Here is a 19,804-nt window from a genome sequence, read left to right on the forward strand (position 1 = left end):
AGCTGTAAACATGAAGGTCTAGATACGAGGCAGCTGTTAACATGAAGGTCTAGATACGAGGCAGCTGTAAACATGAAGGTCTAGATACGAGGCAGCTGTAAACATGAAGGTCTAGATACGAGGCAGCTGTAAACATGAAGGTCTAGATACGAGGCAGCTGTAAACATGAAGGTATAGATACGAGGCAGCTGTAAACATGGAGGTCTAGATACGAGGCAGCTGTTAACATGAAGGTCTAGATACGAGGCAGCTGTAAACATGAAGGTCTAGATACGAGGCAGCTGTTAACATGAAGGTCTAGATACGAGGCAGCTGTAAACATGAAGGTCTAGATACGAGGCAGCTGTTAACATGAAGGTCTAGATACGAGGCAGCTGTAAACATGAAGGTTTAGATACGAGGCAGCTGTTAACATGAAGGTCTAGATACGAGGCAGCTGTAAACATGAAGGTCTAGATACGAGGCAGCTGTAAACATGAAGGTCTAGATACGATGCAGCTGTTAACATGAAGGTCTAGATACGAGGCAGCTGTAAACATGAAGGTCTAGATACGAGGCAGCTGTTAACATGAAGGTCTAGATACGAGGCAGCTGTAAACATGAAGGTCTAGATACGATGCAGCTGTTAACATGAAGGTCTAGATACGAGGCAGCTGTAAACATGAAGGTCTAGATACGAGGCAGCTGTTAACATGAAGGTCTAGATACGAGGCAGCTGTAAACATGAAGGTCTAGATACGAGGCAGCTGTAAACATGAAGGTCTAGATACGAGGCAGCTGTAAACATGAAGCTTTAGAAATGAGGCAGCTGTTAACATGGAGGTCTAGATACGAGGCAGCTGTAAACATGAAGGTTTAGAAACGAGGCAGCTGTTAACATGAAGGTCTAGATACGAGGCAGCTGTAAACATGAAGGTCTAGATACGAGGCAGCTGTAAACATGAAGCTTTAGAAATGAGGCAGCTGTAAACATAAAGGTCTAGATACGAGGCAGCTGTTAATATGAAGGTCTAGATACGAGGCAGCTGTAAACATGAAGGTCTAGATACGAGGCAGCTGTTAACATGGAGGTCTAGATACGAGGCAGCTGTAAACATGAAGGTTTAGATACGAGGCAGCTGTTAACATGAAGGTCTAGATACGAGGCAGCTTTAAACATGAAGGTCTAGATACGAGGCAGCTGTAAACATGAAGGTCTAGATACGAGGCAGCTGTTAACATGAAGGTCTAGATACGAGGCAGCTGTAAACATGAAGGTCTAGATACGAGGCAGCTGTAAACATGAAGGTCTAGATACGAGGCAGCTGTAAACATGAAGGTCTAGATACGAGGCAGCTGTTAACATGAAGGTCTAGATACGAGGCAGCTGTAAACATGAAGGTCTAGATACGAGGCAGCTGTTAACATGAAGGTCTAGATACGAGGCAGCTGTAAACATGAAGGTCTAGATACGAGGCAGCTGTTAACATGGAGGTCTAGATACGAGGCAGCTGTAAACATGAAGGTCTAGATACGAGGCAGCTGTAAACATGAAGGTCTAGATACGAGGCAGCTGTAAACATGAAGGATTCTACTGTTGGAGTGCACAGAGAGGAGACACACACTCACACACACACACACACTGGTTTCTTCTCACACAGGTTGCTAAAAATACTGTTGTTTTGGTTTGTGCACTGAAAGCCCCTGTCACTGAGGAATGGGCTGAACTGGGGGGCCGGCCGTGTAGCTGGAAGTCCCACATCCTACAGAGAGAGTGTCTGTCAACTGGACTGTAAACTACACATTCCAACACTACACTACACTGGCAGCCTTGGGCTAACTAGGGTACAAAGGACAGTTAGACTGTAGTGTGTAGTGTAGTGTAGTGTAGTGTAGTGTAGTGTAGTGTAGTGTAGTGTAGTGTAGTGTAGTGTAGTGTGTGTATGTGTAGGGTGAGTATAGTGTGTGTGTGAAGTGTGTAGTGTAGTGTGTAGGGTGTAGTGTTGTGTAGTGTTGTGTAGTGTGTGTGTAGTGTGTAGTGTAGTGTGTAGGGTGTAGTGTAGTGTAGTGTGTGTGTAGTGTGTAGTGTAGTGTGTAGGGTGTAGTGTGTAGTGTAGTGTAGTGTGTAGTGTGTAGTGTGTAGTGTGTAGTGTAGTGTATTGTAGTGTGTAGTGTGTGTATGTGTAGGGTGAGTATAGAGGATGTGTGTGTGTGTGTGTGTGTGTGTGTGTGTGTGTGTGTGTGTGTGTGTGTGTGTGTGTGTGTGTGTGTGTGTGTGTGTGTGTGTGTGTGTGTGTGTGTGTGTGAAGTGTGTAGTGTAGTGTGTAGGGTGTGTTGTGTAGTGTAGTGTAGTGTAGTGTAGTGTAGTGTAGTGTAGTGTAGTGTAGTGTAGTCTAGTTTAGTGTAGTGTAGTGTGGTGGTGTGTAGTGTAGTTTAGTGTAGTCTAGTGTAGTCTAGTGTAGTGTGGTGGTGTGTCTTTATCTGGAGATAGTTATGTCAAGTGGGACAGGAGATTCAGTTGTATTAATTCCATATGAATGTGTTTGGAGCGATGGAAGGGAAGAGAACAGAGGAAAGGAAAGAGGAGGGAAGAGAAGAGAGAAGAGGAGGGAAGAGAAGAGAGAGAAGATGAGGGAAGAGAAGAGAAGAGAAGAGAAGAGAAGAGAAGAGAAGAGAAGAGAAGAGAAGAGAAGAGAAGAGAAGAGGAGGGAGAGAAGAGAAGAGGAGGGAGAGAAGAGAAGAGAAGAGGAGGGAGAGAAGAGAAGAGGAGGGAGAGAAGAGAAGAGGAGGGAGAGAAGAGAAGAGGAGGGAGAGAAGAGAAGAGAAGAGGAGGGAGAGAAGAGAAGAGGAGGGAGAGAAGAGAAGATGAGGGAAGAGAAGAGAAGAGGAGGGAGAGAAGAGAAGAGGAGGGAGAGAAGAGAAGAGGAGGGAGAGAAGAGAAGAGAAGAGGAGGGAGAGAAGAGAAGAGGAGGGAGAGAAGAGAAGAGGAGGGAGAGAAGAGAAGAGGAGGGAGAGAAGAGAATATGAGGGAGAGAAGAGAAGAGAGGGGGAGAGAGAAGAGAAGAGGAGGGAGAGAAGAGAAGAGGAGGGAAGAGAAGAGAAGAGGAGGGAGAGAAGAGAAGAGGAGGGAGAGAAGAGAAGAGGAGGGAGAGAAGAGAAGAGAAGAGGAGGGAGAGAAGAGAAGAGGAGGGAGAGAAGAGAAGAGGAGGGAGAGAAGAGAAGAGGAGGGAGAGAAGAGAAGAGGAGGGAGAGAAGAGAAGAGGAGGGAGAGAAGAGAAGAGGAGGGAGAGAAGAGAAGTGGAGGAGAGAAGAGAAGAGAAGAGGAGGGAGAGAAGAGAAGAGGAGGGAGAGAAGAGAAGAGAAGAGAAGAGAGAGAGAGAAGAGAGGAGGGAAGAGGGAGAGAAGAGAAGAGGAGGGAGAGAAGAGAAGAGAAGAGGAGGGAGAGAAGAGAAGAGGAGGGAGAGAAGAGAAGAGGAGGGAAGAGGGAGAGAAGAGGAGGGAGAGAAGAGAAGAGGAGGGAGAGAAGAGAAGAGGAGGGAGAGAAGAGAAGAGGAGGAGAGAGAAGAGAAGAGGAGGGAGAGAAGAGAAGAGAAGAGGAGGGAGAGAAGAGAAGAGGAGGGAGAGAAGAGAAGAGGAGGGAGAGAAGAGAAGAGGAGGGAAGAGGGAGAGAAGAGGAGGGAGAGAAGAGAAGAGGAGGGAGAGAAGAGAAGAGGAGGGAGAGAAGAGAAGTGGAGGGAGAGAAGAGAAGAGAAGAGGAGGGAGAGAAGAGAAGAGGAGGGAGAGAAGAGAAGTGGAGGGAGAGAAGAGAAGAGAAGAGGAGGGAGAGAAGAGAAGAGGAGGGAGAGAAGAGAAGAGAAGAGGAGGGAGAGAAGAGAAGAGGAGGGAGAGAAGAGAAGAGAAGAGGAGGGAGAGAAGAGAAGAGGAGGGAGAGAAGAGAAGAGGAGGGAGAGAAGAGAAGTGGAGGGAGAGAAGAGAAGAGAAGAGAAGAGGGAGAGAAGAGAAGAGGAGGGAGAGAAGAGAAGTGGAGGGAGAGAAGAGAAGAGAAGAGAAGAGGAGGGAGAGAGAGAGAAGAGAAGAGGAGGGAGAGAGAAGAGAAGAGGAGGGAGAGAAGAGAAGAGGAGGGAGAGAAGAGAAGAGAAGAGGAGGGAAGATAAGAGAAGAGGAGGGAGAGAAGAGAAGAGGAGGGAGAGAAGAGAAGAGGAGGGAGAGAAGAGAAGTGGAGGGAGAGAAGAGAAGAGAAGAGAAGAGGGAGAGAAGAGAAGAGGAGGGAGAGAAGAGAAGTGGAGGGAGAGAAGAGAAGAGAAGAGAAGAGAAGAGGAGGGAGGGAGAGAAGAGAAGAGGAGGGAGAGAAGAGAAGAGGAGGGAGAGAAGAGAAGTGGAGGGAGAGAAGAGAAGAGGAGGGAGAGAAGAGAAGAGGAGGGAGAGAAGAGAAGTGGAACCTGGAGGGAGAGAAGAGAAGAGAAGAGAAGAGGGAGAGAAGAGAAGAGGAGGGAGAGAAGAGAAGAGGAGGGAGAGAAGAGAAGAGGAGGGAGAGAAGAGAAGTGGAGGGAGAGAAGAGAAGAGAAGAGAAGAGGGAGAGAAGAGAAGAGGAGGGAGAGAAGAGAAGTGGAGGGAGAGAAGAGAAGAGAAGAGGAGGGAGAGAAGAGAAGAGGAGGGAGAGAAGAGAAGAGGAGGGAGAGAAGAGAAGTGGAGGGAGAGAAGAGAAGAGAAGAGGAGGGAGAGAAGAGAAGAGGAGGGAGAGAAGAGAAGAGGAGGGAGAGAAGAGAAGTGGAGGGAGAGAAGAGAAGAGAAGAGGAGGGAGAGAAGAGAAGAGGAGGGAGAGAAGAGAAGTGGAGGGAGAGAAGAGAAGAGAAGAGGAGGGAGAGAAGAGAAGAGGAGGGAGAGAAGAGAAGAGGAGGGAGAGAAGAGAAGTGGAGGGAGAGAAGAGAAGTGGAGGGAGAGAAGAGAAGAGAAGAGGAGGGAGAGAAGAGAAGAGGAGGGAGAGAAGAGAAGTGGAGGGAGAGAAGAGAAGAGAAGAGGAGGGAGAGAAGAGAAGAGGAGGGAGAGAAGAGAAGAGGAGGGAGAGAAGAGAAGTGGAGGGAGAGAAGAGAAGAGAAGAGGAGGGAGAGAAGAGAAGAGGAGGGAGAGAAGAGAAGAGGAGGGAGAGAAGAGAAGTGGAGGGAGAGAAGAGAAGAGGAGGGAGAGAAGAGAAGAGGAGGGAGAGAAGAGAAGAGGAGGGAGAGAAGAGAAGTGGAGGGAGAGAAGAGAAGAGGAGGGAGAGAAGAGAAGAGGAGGGAGAGAAGAGAAGAGGAGGGAGAGAAGAGAAGAGGAGGTTGAGAAGAGAAGTGGAGGGAAAATAATAGAAGGGGCCTCCTGAGATGTGTTTATTGAGATTGTCATGTCAGATCCCTTTCTTGGTCAGTTGTGGTGCCGCTGATTCTCACATCTCACATCACTGGCCTCATCAGAGATGGAGAGAGACAGACAGAATGAGACAATAATAGATGGAAGGGAGAATAGAGTGACAGAGAGAGAGAGAGAGAGAGAGAGAGAGAGAGAGAGAGAGAGAGACAAAGAGAGACAAGAGAGAGAGAAAGAGAGACAAAGAGAGAGAGAGCGAGACAGAGACAGAGAGAGAGACAGAGAGAGAGAGAGAGAGAGAGACAGAGAGAGAGAGACAGAGAGAGAGAGAACAGGAGGGGGGTGAAGAGGTGGAGATAGAGGGGTGAGGAAAATGCACTGTAATGAATGTTGTGCCACAGTTCCCATATTTTAGAGACTGCATCATTCTGTTTTATGGGGCTCTCAGGGTAGTGGGGAGGGAGGAAGACGAAGAAGGAGGGAAGAGGGGTATAAATCGGTCTAAGAGAAGAAATGCTACAACCCCTGGGCCACACAGCCTCTGAGGAACAGACTGTACAGACAGGAGAAAGGCAATACCTTTTAGAAGGATACAGTGTGGTTCTCCTCAGAAATAACCTTGTGTTAGGATGAGACGTTGAGTCCACACACACACGCGCACGCACGCGCGCACACACACACACACGCGCGCGCACACACACGCACGCACGCACACACACACACACACACACACACACACACACACACACACACACACACACACACACACACACACACACACACACACACACACACACACAGCCATATGAGCCTGTATTTTGTTAATGGAACATACAGAGATGCCTGACATTCCAAACAGACCTATAAATAGTGGCGCCTAGCAACGGGCAGAAAGCAGAGCACATCGCTCCTCTCCTCTACGCCGCCAACCTGCTTCACATACACACGCAGGAGGGGTGCCTGGGTAACCTGAAGTGAAAAGGCCTGGTCCCATTCACACACACCCCTCTGATCTAAACCCGATCTAAAGCAGAGATAGACTGGTCCCAGATCAGTTTGTGTTGTATTACCAAACCCTACGGTCTTTGTCATTCCAACTAGCCTGGTCCCAGATCAGTTTGTGTTGTATTACCGAACCCTAAGGTCATTGTCATTCCAACTAGCCTGGTCCCAGATCAGTTTGTGTTGTATTACCGAACCCTACGGTCGTTGTCATTCCAACTAGCCTGGTCCCAGATCCGTTTGTGTTGTATTACCGAACCCTACGGTCGTTGTCATTCCAACTAGCCTGGTCCCAGATCAGTTTGTGTTGTATTACCGAACCCTAAGGTCATTGTCATGCCAACTAGTGACCAGAGAGGATTTGACCAAGCAAAGAAATCTGGGAACCAGGAGACCGTGTCACAGGCATCACATCTGGGAACCAGGAGACCGTGTCACAGGCATCACATCTGGGAACCTGGAGACCGTGTCACAGCCATCACATCTGGGAACCTGGAGACCGTGTCACAGCCATCACATCTGGGAACCTGGAGACCGTGTCACAGCCATCACATCTGGGAACCTGGAGACCGTGTCACAGGCATCACATCTGGGAACCTGGAGACCGTGTCACAGCCATCACATCTGGGAACCTGGAGACCGTGTCACAGCCATCACATCTGGGAACCTGGAGACCGTGTCACAGCCATCACATCTGGGAACCTGGAGACCGTGTCACAGGCATCACATCTGGGAACCAGGAGACCGTGTCACAGGCATCACATCTGGGAACCAGGAGACCGTGTCACAGCCATCACATCTGGGAACCTGGAGACCGTGTCACAGCCATCACATCTGGGAACCTGGAGACCGTGTCACAGGCATCACATCTGGGAACCAGGAGACCGTGTCACAGGCATCACATCTGTGCCACAGTTACAGAAACACAGAGGGGTTTGACTGAATCCCGCTACATGCTACCGCTAGTCAGCCGATCCATCAACCCCAGTCACTTTGACCTTCCATGTTAGCATCCAGCACTAGAGGTGAGATGTGATCAGAACGCCTCCATCTTGTTTGTCTTTTGTCACAGTGATCGTCGAGGCAGGGGGTCGTTGAGCAACGCAAACCTTTCGTAGCGTCTCTCTCTCTGTCTCTCTCTGTTTCTCCCTGTCTCTTCCTGTCTCTTTCTCTGTCTGTCTCTCTGTTCTTTGAGATAAGCAGGGGCATTGCCATGACCACACTGGAAGGTCATCAGGAGGGTTATGAGACTGGGAGCCAGTGCAGAGATGCCAGGATGGGGTTGAAGTGATGGTGTTTCCTGACTCTCATCAGGATCCTGGCAGTACTGTTCTGGATGTACTGGAGCTTCTGGAGACTCCTGCCAGGGATCCAGGTGAAGACTGTGTTGTAGTCATGGAGACTCCTGCCAGGGATCCAGGTGAAGACTGTGTTGTAGTCATGGAGACTCCTGCCAGGGATCCAGGTGAAGACTGTGTTGTAGTCATGGAGACTCCTGCCAGGGATCCAGGTGAAGACTGTGTTGTAGTCATGGAGACTCCTGCCAGGGATCCAGGTGAAGACTGTGTTGTAGTCATGGAGACTCCTGCCAGGGATCCAGGTGAAGACTGTGTTGTAGTCATGGAGACTCCTGCCAGGGATCCAGGTGAAGACTGTGTTGTAGTCATGGAGACTCCTGCCAGGGATCCAGGTGAAGACTGTGTTGTAGTCATGGAGACTCCTGCCAGGAATCCAGGTGAAGACTGTGTTGTAGTCATGGAGACTCCTGCCAGGGATCCAGGTGAAGACTGTGCTGTAGTCATGGAGACTCCTGCCAGGGATCCAGGTGAAGACTGTGTTGTAGTCATGGAGACTCCTGCCAGGGATCCAGGTGAAGACTGTGCTGTAGTCGTCCAGCCTTGAGGAGATAAAGGAATGGACCAGTTTCTCTGCATCAGACTGAGTGAGACGGAGTTTGGCAAAATGTTCACGAGGTGACAGAACTGTTTCATTTTATTTAACCGTTATTTAACCAGGCAAGTCAGTTACAGTTTTTTTCGATTGCTAAACGACAGTGGACACAACTGGAGTCACATGTGGACCAAACTCTAGTTCGTTTTTCATTGCTTGAACACAGTTTTCAAAACTCTACACACTTATCCCATGACTTTAACCACAACCTGCACAACACTGTGGGTTTACAGCACTTTGTTCAAATGCTAACACACTGCTGTCAAAACTGTGAACCACACATTCAAAACGGAATAGATTTCAGCCTTGTGCCTTTCAAACACTGCTGATTGCAATTTCAGCTGAAAGGCTAAGCAGGTATCTTGTTTTAGACTTGTTAGTGAACACACACACATATTACAGTATATATAGGTAGAGCTCAGAAAGACTCATTTTGGAAATGGAACAAGGAAGATGGGTTCGTGGAGGGAGAAGGGTGGCAGGGAGAGGGCGGATGCGTGGAGGAAGACAAAGAAGACAAAGAGCTGTTATTTCAGATGAAATAAGGGCTACACTTATAGACCATGTCGTGAACCATGGTCTCTCATTGAGAGAGGCAGGGTTGAGGGTGCAACCCAATCTGCAAAGATCCACAGTGGAATCTGTAATGCAAATTTTCCATCATGCAAACAGGTGAGAGTAAATGAACAGTAAATGAAAACATTACAGGAATCTATTTTGTATTGCAATTATAGAATATTTACACAGATATAAATTACAGTAAGTTTGACTGTAAAATATATTTTTACAACAGGACCCAAAGGCTGCCCCCAACAGGGGGAAGAGGAAAAATATTTTCAGATGCGCAGGAAAATGCTATTGTTGACATGGTTGTTGTCAACAATGCAATAAAACTGCGGGAGATTCAAGATAGAGTGCTGGCTGATAATGATATATTTGAAAATGTTAATTCTGTCAGCACAACAACTATTGCTCGAGTCCTAAAGAAACACCAAGTTACAATGAAACAGTTATACACTGTACCGTTCCAGAGAAACAGTGACCGGGTAAAAGAGCAAAGATACCAACATGTCCAGGTAAGACGTCTGAGGTTACGTACACAGCTATACAAAATATTTACAGTAAAAAAAAAACACTAGCATTTCTACAGTAAAACTGTGCATTTACTGTTTTTCAGAGAGTAATGGAGGTGGAAGCACTGGAAAGACCACATTCATTAGTATTTATCGATGAAGCTGGATTTAACCTTGCCAAAACACGGCGCAGAGGAAGGAATGTTATAGGTCAAAGGGCCACTGAGGAGGTTCCATGCTGCAATGGCCAATGATGGTTTGCTTCTCAACACACCACTCATTGGCCCATACAACACAGAAAGGCTTATAGCTTTCCTAGAACAGCTCTATGCTCAGCTAGTGCCAGCAGAACAGGGGGAGCCAGTAAGAAACCCCCAAGTTTTTGTCATAGTTTGCGATAACGTTGCTTTTCACAACTCTGCAACTGTCACAGATTGGTTTGCAGCACATCACAGATTTATGGTTTTGTACCTGCCTGCATATTCACCCTTCCTCAACCCAATAGAGGAGTTTTTCTGACTGCATATTCACCCTTCCTCAACCCTATAGAGGAGTTTTTCTGACTGCATATTCACCCTTCCTCAACCCAATAGAGGAGTTTTTCTGACTGCATATTCACCCTTCCTCAACCCTATAGAGGAGTTTTTCTGACTGCATATTCACCCTTCCTCAACCCAATAGAGGAGTTTTTCTGCCTGCATATTCACCCTTCCTCAACCCAATAGAGGAGTTTTTCTGCCTGCATATTCACCCTTCCTCAACCCAATAGAGGAGTTTTTCTGCCTGCATATTCACCCTTCCTCAACCCAATAGAGGAGTTTTTCTGCCTGCATATTCACCCTTCCTCAACCCAATAGAGGAGTTTTTCTGACTGCATATTCACCCTTCCTCAACCCAATAGAGGAGTTTTTCTGCCTGCATATTCACCCTTCCTCAACCCAATAGAGGAGTTTTTCTCCGCCTGGAGGTGGAAAGTGTTTGGTCTCCACCCACATGACCAAATGTCTCTTTTGGAAGCCATGCGTGCCGGATGTGAGGACACGAGTCCAGAGGACTGCCAGGGATGGATAAGGCACTCCAGAAGGTTCTTCCCCAGGTGCATGGCAAGAGAAAACATTAGATGTGATGTTGAAGAAAACCTGTGGCCTGATGCTAGAGAGAGGCAGGATTAGCCCCTCAATTATTTGTTCGAATTACAGTATGTACTTTAAGTTTCTACCTTTGTTTCCTCATTATTGTAATTCCGTAAATTACTACAGACTATTGAAGCAAACTGCTAATTTTCATTTACCTTAAAGAATTGTTATGTTATAAAAAAATATATAAATCATGTGAAAGAATGTCACTCTTTTCTTTTTTAAGAAAATATTACTTTGTATGAAGTCACTGAAATTGTTCAAACTGTAAAGATGAAAAGTTTGTATTTTCTGTATTGGTGTTTGACGCTAGTGTTTTTACTCTCCGTGTGTTCTGAGTGACAGTGTGTGTTATCTCAGTGAGGGTTGTGCATAGTGTTTGGCTGCACTGAGCGTGTTTTGAGCCATGTGTTAAGAGTTGTGTTGCCCGGAATGAGTTTTGCAGGTGATGTGAACTGTTTAGCTCAGGTGACTGTTGGTAGTGCAGACTGTAGTTAGAGTTTTGCAGGTGATGTGAACTGTTTAGCTCAGGTGACTGTTGGTAGTGCAGACTGTAGTTAGAGTTTTGCAGGTGATGTGAACTGTTTAGCTCAGGTGTCTGTTGGTAGCGCAGACTGTAGTTAGAGTTTTGCAGGTGATGTGAACTGTTTAGCTCAGGTGACTGTTGGTAGTGCAGACTGTAGTTAGAGTTTTGCAGGTGATGTGAACTGTTTAGCTCAGGTGACTGTTGGTAGCGCAGACTGTAGTTAGAGTTTTGCACATGTGACTCCAGTTGTGCCCACTGTCGTTTAGCAATCGAAAAAAACTGTAAGAACAAATTCTTATTTTCAATGACGGCCTAGGAACAGTGGGTTAACTGCCTTGTTCAGGGGCAGAACGACAGATTTGTACCTTGTCTGCTCAGGAATTACGAACTTGCAACCTTTCGGTTACTAGTCCAACGCTCGAACCACTAGGCTACGCTGCCGCCCCAGAATGACAAACAGTTGTTTGATGTGGTTGTCAAAGGTCAGGGAGGAATCGATCTTTACAGCCAGACTGGAAACTGAGGGGGAGAGAGGGATGTTCTGTCCTGCAACTGTCAGGTGCGTTATTGGTGAGGCGTGTTATTGGTGAGGTGTGTTATCGGTGAGGTGCGTTATTGGTGAGGTGCGTTATCGGTCAGGTGTGTTATTGGTGAGGTGTGTTATCGGTGAGCTGTGTTATTGGTGAGGTGTGTTATTGGTGAGGTGTGTTATTGGTGAGGTGTGTTATTGGTGAGGTGTGTTATTGGTGAGGTGTGTTATTGGTGAGGTGTGTTATTGGTGAGGTGTGTTATTGGTGAAGTGTGTTATTCGGTGAGGTGTGTTATTGGTGAGGTGTGTTATCGGTGAGGTGTGTTATTGGTGAGGTGTGTTATTGGTGAGGTGTGTGTGTGTGTGTGTGTGTGTCACATTGTGATAGAAGCTACTTCTCCTGTACCCGTGTATTTTTGAGGTCCTGTTACCCTGTATGTCCACTAACACTGCTGCCCTGTATGTCCACTAACACTGTTACCCTGTATGTCCACTAACACTGTTACCCTGTATGTCCACTAACACTGTTACCCTGTATGTCCACTAACACTGCTGCCCTGTATGTCCACTGACACTGTTAAACAGATGTCCCTTTTATAGCCTCCCTGTTCCCTGGGCGATGAAGACCTAGTTACTGTTAGACAGCAGAACATCCTCAAATAGAGCTTGAATACACTCTATAACTTTTTTAAGATACCTAATACAAAATCTGCCTTTGTTGCCTAAATATGCTTTAGAATAAAATGCAGGTGTAAAAGTGGCTCTTAAATCCTCTAGGATCCATCTGGTCTGGCTGGGAATACGGCTCTTAAATCCTCTAGGATCCATCTGGGAATACGCCTCTTAAATCCTCTAGGATCCATCTGGTGTGGCTGGGAATACGGCTCTTTAATCCTCTAGGATCCATCTGGTGTGGCTGGAATACAGCTCTTTAATCCTCTAGGATCCATCTGGTGTGGCTGGGAATACGCCTCTTAAATCCTCTAGGATCCATCTGGTGTGGCTGGGAGTACGGCTCTCAAATCCTCTAGGATCCATCTGGTGTGGCTGGGAGTACGGCTCTTTAATCCTCTAGGATCCATCTGGGAATACGGCTCTTAAGTCCTCTAGGATCCATCTGGTGTGGCTGGAATACGGTTCTTTATTCCTCTAGGATCCATCTGGGAATACGGCTCTTAAATCCTCTAGGATCCATCTGGTGTGGCTGGAATACAGCTCTTTAATCCTCTAGGATCCATCTGGGAATACGGCTCTTAAGTCCTCTAGGATCCATCTGGTGTGGCTGGAATACGGTTCTTTATTCCTCTAGGATCCATCTGGTGTGGCAGGAATACGGTTCTTAAATCCTCTAGGATCCATCTGGCGTGGCTGGGAATATGGCTCTTAAATCCTCTAGGATCCATCTGGTGTGGCTGGAATACGGTTCTTTATTCCTCTAGGATCCATCTGGGAATACGGCTCTTAAGTCCTCTAGGATCCATCTGGTGTGGCTGGAATACGGTTCTTAAATCCTCTAGGATCCATCTGGTGAGGCTGGAATACGCCTCTTAAATCCTCTAGGATCCATCTGGTGAGGCTGGGAATACGCCTCTTAAATCCTCTAGGATCCATCTGGTGTGGCTGGGAATACGCCTCTTAAATCCTCTAGGATCCATCTGGTGTGGCTGGGAATACGCCTCTTAAATCCTCTAGGATCCATCTGGTGAGGCTGGGAATACGCCTCTTAAATCCTCTAGGATCCATCTGGTGTGGCTGGGAATACGCCTCTTAAATCCTCTAGGATCCATCTGGTGAGGCTGGGAATACGCCTCTTAAATCCTCTAGGATCCATCTGGTGTGGCTGGGAATACGCCTCTTAAATCCTCTAGGATCCATCTGGTGAGGCTGGGAATACGCCTCTTAAATCCTCTAGGATCCATCTGGTGTGGCTGGGAATACGCCTCTTAAATCCTCTAGGATCCATCTGGTGAGGCTGGGAATACGCCTCTTAAATCCTCTAGGATCCATCTGGTGTGGCTGGAATACGGCACTTTGTTCCATCTGGTTCCACACACACACACACACACACACACACACACACACACACACACACACACACACACACACACACACACACACACACACACACACACACACACACACACACACACACACACACACACACACACACACACACACACACACACACACACACACACACACACACACACACACACACACACACACACACACACACACACACACACACACACATCCCTTGCTCCACTATTACACAGTTTGTGTAGAGCTACTTAACTCAGAGGCCTAGCTCTCTCCGCCTCCAACCTGAATGAGGAGCGCACCGTGCAACACACAGTAGGAATCAAAGGGAAACAAACACCTTGCAGATTGGTTCCTATTGTTGTTCCGTTACCAAGGGGAGGGCGGCTGTGCATCTGATCACCACTATGACTGCCTGGCGTATCCATGACAACCCTCGCCGCCTGCACACCTTTTCTTCTTCTTATTCGGTTGTCCTGGAGACAGCGCTGGTGCATATGGAGTGGTAACTAAAGAAGTATAGTGATAGATGGACGGATGCCATGTGTACGTGATACCTCAGGGAGAATCACATCAGGCATGCTGTCTTGTGTACGTGATACCTCAGGGAGAATCACATCAGGCATGCTGTCTTGTGTACGTGATACCTCAGGGAGAATCACATCAGGCATGCTGTCTTGTGTACGTGATACCTCAGGGAGAATCACATCAGGCATGCTGTCTTGTGTACGTGATACCTCAGGGAGAATCATATCAGGCATGCTGTCTTGTGTACGTGATACCTCAGGGAGAATCACATCAGGCATGCTGTCTTGTGTACGTGATACCTCAGGGAGAATCACATCAGGCATGCTGTCTTGTGTACGTGATACCTCAGGGAGAATCACATCAGGCATGCTGTCTTGTGTACGTGATACCTCAGGGAGAATCACATCAGGCATGCTGTCTTGTGTACGTGATACCTCAGGGAGAATCACATCAGCTGTCTTATGTACGTGATACCTCGGGGAGAATCACATCAGGCATGCTGTCTTGTGTACGTGATACCTCAGGGAGAATCACATCAGGCATGCTGTCTTATGTCCGTGATACCTCGGGGAGAATCACATCAGGCATGCTGTCTTGTGTACGTGATACCTCAGGGAGAATCACATCAGGCATGCTGTCTTGTGTACGTGATACCTCAGGGAGAATCACATCAGGCATGCTGTCTTGTGTACGTGATACCTCAGGGAGAATCACATCAGGCATGCTGTCTTGTGTACGTGATACCTCAGGGAGAATCACATCAGGCATGCTGTCTTATGTCCGTGATACCTCAGGGAGAATCACATCAGGCATGCTGTCTTGTGTACGTGATACCTCAGGGAGAATCACATCAGCTGTCTTATGTACGTGATACCTCGGGGAGAATCACATCAGGCATGCTGTCTTGTGTACGTGATACCTCAGGGAGAATCACATCAGGCATGCTGTCTTGTGTACGTGATACCTCAGGGAGAATCATATCAGCTGTCTTGTGTACGTGATACCTCAGGGAGAATCACATCAGGCATGCTGTCTTGTGTACGTGATACCTCAGGGAGAATCACATCAGGCATGCTGTCTTATGTCCGTGATACCTCAGGGAGAATCACATCAGGCATGCTGTCTTGTGTACGTGATACCTCAGGGAGAATCACATCAGCTGTCTTATGTACGTGATACCTCGGGGAGAATCACATCAGGCATGCTGTCTTGTGTACGTGATACCTCAGGGAGAATCATATCAGCTGTCTTGTGTACGTGATACCTCGGGGAGAATCACATCAGGCATGCTGTCTTATGTCCGTGATACCTCAGGGAGAATCACATCAGGCATGCTGTCTTGTGTACGTGATACCTCAGGGAGAATCATATCAGGCATGCTGTCTTGTGTACGTGATACCTCAGGGAGAATCACATCAGGCATGCTGTCTTGTGTACGTGATACCTCAGGGAGAATCACATCAGGCATGCTGTCTTGTGTACGTGATACCTCAGGGAGAATCACATCAGGCATGCTGTCTTATGTCCGTGATACCTCAGGGAGAATCACATCAGGCATGCTGTCTTGTGTACGTGATACCTCAGGGAGAATCATATCAGGCATGCTGTCTTATGTCCGTGATACCTCAGGGAGAATCACATCAGGCATGCTGTCTTGTGTACGTGATACCTCAGGGAGAATCATATCAGCTGTCTTGTGTACGTGATACCTCAGGGAGAATCACATCAGGCATGCTGTCTTATGTCCGTGATACCTCAGGGAGAATCACATCAGGCATGCTGTCTTGTGTACGTGATACCTCAGGGAGAATCATATCAGCTGTCTTGTGTACGTGATACCTCAGGGAGAATCACATCAGGCATGCTGTCTTGTGTACGTGATACCTCAGGGAGAATCACATCAGGCATGCTGTCTTATGTCTGTGATACCTCAGGGAGAATCACATCAGGCATGCTGTCTTGTGTACGTGATACCTCAGGGAGAATCATATCAGGCATGCTGTCTTATGTACGTGATACCTCACGGAGAATCACATCAGGCATGCTGTCTTGTGTACGTGATACCTCAGGGAGAATCACATCAGGCATGCTGTCTTGTGTACGTGATACCTCAGGGAGAATCACATCAGGCATGCTGTCTTGTGTACGTGATACCTCAGGGAGAATCACATCAGGCATGCTGTCTTGTGTACGTGATACCTCAGGGAGAATCACATCAGGCATGCTGTCTTGTGTACGTGATACCTCAGGGAGAATCACATCAGGCATGCTGTCTTGTGTACGTGATAACTCAGGGAGAATCACATCAGGCATGCTGTCTTGTGTACGTGATACCTCAGGGAGAATCACATCAGGCATGCTGTCTTGTGTACGTGATACCTCAGGGAGAATCACATCAGCTGTCTTGTGTACGTGATACCTCAGGGAGAATCACATCAGGCATGCTGTCTTGTGTACGTGATACCTCAGGGAGAATCACATCAGCTGTCTTGTGTACGTGATACCTCAGGGAGAATCATATCAGGCATGCTGTCTTGTCAACGCGGGCACCAAAACATTCCCCACTGATACAGGTGTATCGAGACATAACGAGATGTATTTCAGAAAAGGTCAGACTTATCATCATCAACCATCTCCAGTCTCGTCTGCCATCTCCAGTGTAGTCTACCATCTCCAGTCTAGTCTGCCATCTCCAGTCTACCATCTCCAGTCTAGTCTACCATCTCCAGTCTAGTCTGCCATCTCCAGTGTAGTCTACCATCTCCAGTCTAGTCTACCATCTCCAGTGTAGTCTACCATCTCCAGTCTAGTCTACCATCTCCAGTCTAGTCTGCCATCTCCAGTCTAGGCTACCATATCCAGTGTAGTCTACCATATCCAGTCTAGTCTGCCATCTCCAGTCTAGTCTGCCTTCTCCAGTCTAGTCTACCATCTCCAGTCTAGTCTGCCTTCTCCAGTCTAGTCTACCATGTCCAGTCTAGTCTTCCTTCTCCAGTCTAGTCTACCATCTCCAGTCTAGTCTACCATCTCAGTCTAGTCTACCATCTCAGTCTAGTCTACCATCTCCAGTCTAGTCTGCCTTCTCCAGTCTAGTCTACCATCTCCAGTCTAGGCTACCATATCCTGTGTAGTCTACCATATCCAGTCAAGTCTACCATCTCCAGTCTGCCATCTCCAGTCTAGTCTACCATATCCAGTCTCGTCTGCCTTCTCCAGTCTAGTCTACCATCTCCAGTGTAGTCTACCATCTCCAGTCTAGTCTACCATCTCCAGTCTAGTCTGCCTTCTCCAGTCTAGTCTACCATCTCCAGTCTAGTCTGCCTTCTCCAGTCTAGTCTACCATGTCCAGTCTAGTCTTCCTTCTCCAGTCTAGTCTACCATCTCCAGTCTAGTCTACCATCTCAGTCTAGTCTACCATCTCAGTCTAGTCTACCATCTCCAGTCTAGTCTGCCTTCTCCAGTCTAGTCTACCATCTCCAGTCTAGTCTTCCTTCTCCAGTCTAGTCTACCATCTCCAGTCTAGTCTACCATCTCAGTCTAGTCTGCCATCTCCAGTCTAGTCTACCATCTCCAGTCTGCCATCTCCAGTCTAGTCTACCATATCCAGTCTCGTCTGCCTTCTCCAGTCTAGTCTACCATCTCCAGTGTAGTCTACCATCTCCAGTCTAGTCTACCATCTCCAGTCTAGTCTGCCTTCTCCAGTCTAGTCTACCATCTCCAGTCTAGTCTGCCTTCTCCAGTCTAGTCTACCATCTCCAGTCTAGTCTTCCTTCTCCAGTCTAGTCTACCATCTCCAGTCTAGTCTACCATCTCAGTCTAGTCTACCATCTCCAGTGTAGTCTACCATATCCAGTCTAGTCTACCATCTCCAGTCTAGTCTGCCATCTCCAGTCTAGTCTACCATCTCCAGTCTAGTCTACCATCTCCAGTGTAGTCTACCATCTCCAGTGTAGTCTACCATCTCCAGTCTAGTCTGCCATCTCCAGTCTGCCATCTCCAGTCTAGTCTGCCATCTCCAGTGTAGTCTGCCATCTCCAGTGTAGTCTACCATCTCCAGTCTAGTCTGCCATCTCCAGTCTAGTCTACCATCTCCAGTCTAGTCTACCATCTCCAGTCTAGTCTGCCATCTCCAGTCTGCCATCTCCAGTGTAGTCTACCATCTCCAGTGTAGTCTACCATCTCCAGTCTGCCATCTCCAGTCTAGTCTGCCATCTCCAGTCTGCCATCTCCAGTCTAGTCTACCATCTCCAGTCTGCCATCTCCAGTCTAGTCTGCCATCTCCAGTCTAGTCTACCATCTCCAGTCTAGTCTGCCATCTCCAGTGTAGTCTACCATCTCCAGTGTAGTCTACCATCTCCAGTCTGCCATCTCCAGTCTAGTCTGCCATCTCCAGTCTAGTCTACCATCTCCAGTCTAGTCTGCCATCTCCAGTGTAGTCTACCATCTCCAGTGTAGTCTACCATCTCCAGTCTAGTCTGCCATCTCCAGTCTGCCATCTCCAGTCTAGTCTGCCATCTCCAGTCTAGTCTACCATCTCCAGTCTAGTCTGCCATCTCCAGTCTAGTCTGCCATCTCCAGTCTAGTCTACCATCTCCAGTCTAGTCTGCCATCTCCAGTCTAGTCTGCCATCTCCAGTCTGCCATCTCCAGTGTAGTCTGCCATCTCCAGTGTAGTCTGCCACCCCCAGTCTAGTCTGCCATCTCCAGTCTAGTCTACCATCTCCAGTCTAGTCTGCCATCTCCAGTCTGCCATCTCCAGTCTAGTCTGCCATCTCCAGTCTAGTCTACCATCTCCAGTCTAGTCTGCCATCTCCAGTCTAGTCTGCCATCTCCAGTCTAGTCTGCCATCTCCAGTCTAGTCTACCATCTCCAGTCTAGTCTGCCATCTCCAGTCTGCCATCTCCAGTCTAGTCTACCATCTCCAGTGTAGTCTGCCATCTCCAGTCTAGTCTGCCATCTCCAGTCTGCCATCTCCAGTCTAGTCTACCATCTCCAGTCTAGTCTGCCATCTCCAGTCTAGTCTGCCATCTCCAGTCTGCCATCTCCAGTCTAGTCTACCATCTCCAGTGTAGTCTACCATCTCCAGTGTAGTCTACCATCTCCAGTCTAGTCTACCATCTCCAGTCTAGTCTACCATCTCCAGTGTAGTCTGCCATCTCCAGTCTAGTCTACCATCTCCAGTGTAGTCTGCCATCTCCAGTGTAGTCTACCATCTCCAGTCTACTCTACCATCTCCAGTCTAGTCTGCCATCTCCAGTCTAGTCTACCATCTCCAGTGTAGTCTGCCATCTCCAGTCTAGTCTACCATCTCCAGTGTAGTCTGCCATCTCCAGTCTAGTCTACCATCTCCAGTCTAGTCTACCATCTCCAATGTAGTCTACCATCTCCAGTCTGCCATCTCCAGTCTAGTCTGCCATCTCCAGTCTGCCATCTCCAGTCTAGTCTACCATCTCCAGTGTAGTCTACCATCTCCAGTGTAGTCTACCATCTCCAGTCTAGTCTACCATCTCCAGTCTAGTCTACCATCTCCAGTGTAGTCTGCCATCTCCAGTCTAGTCTACCATCTCCAGTGTAGTCTGCCATCTCCAGTGTAGTCTACCATCTCCAGTCTACTCTACCATCTCCAGTCTAGTCTGCCATCTCCAGTCTAGTCTACCATCTCCAGTGTAGTCTGCCATCTCCAGTCTAGTCTACCATCTCCA

General features: G+C 47.8%; 2 long non-coding RNA genes across 14 annotated transcripts in view; one reads left to right on the top strand and one right to left on the bottom strand.

Annotated features, from left to right (window-relative positions):
* Positions 1–2,279, top strand: part of LOC127928923 (uncharacterized) — a 2,287-nt gene extending 8 nt beyond the window's left edge. Inside the window, exons 1-5 of one of the 13 annotated variants that reach the window (XR_008132854.1) lie at positions 1–388; positions 513–574; positions 637–698; positions 730–822; positions 1,195–1,455. The exon at positions 1–388 is cut by the window's left edge and continues 8 nt beyond it. This is a non-coding gene — a long non-coding RNA (uncharacterized LOC127928923). The other 12 variants (XR_008132861.1, XR_008132860.1, XR_008132857.1 and 9 more) reach the window with 12 other exon arrangements.
* Positions 2,280–15,221: 12,942 nt separating this feature from the next.
* Positions 15,222–17,116, bottom strand: LOC127928920 (uncharacterized). The gene is made up of 3 exons (XR_008132849.1): positions 16,608–17,116; positions 15,858–15,987; positions 15,222–15,327 (listed from the first exon to the last, which is right to left on the bottom strand). It is a non-coding gene; the product is annotated as an uncharacterized LOC127928920 (long non-coding RNA).
* Positions 17,117–19,804: the final 2,688 nt, after the last annotated feature.

This window comes from Oncorhynchus keta, unplaced genomic scaffold (assembly GCF_023373465.1).
Source record: "Oncorhynchus keta strain PuntledgeMale-10-30-2019 unplaced genomic scaffold, Oket_V2 Un_scaffold_5034_pilon_pilon, whole genome shotgun sequence".
Lineage (NCBI taxonomy): Eukaryota > Metazoa > Chordata > Actinopteri > Salmoniformes > Salmonidae > Oncorhynchus > Oncorhynchus keta.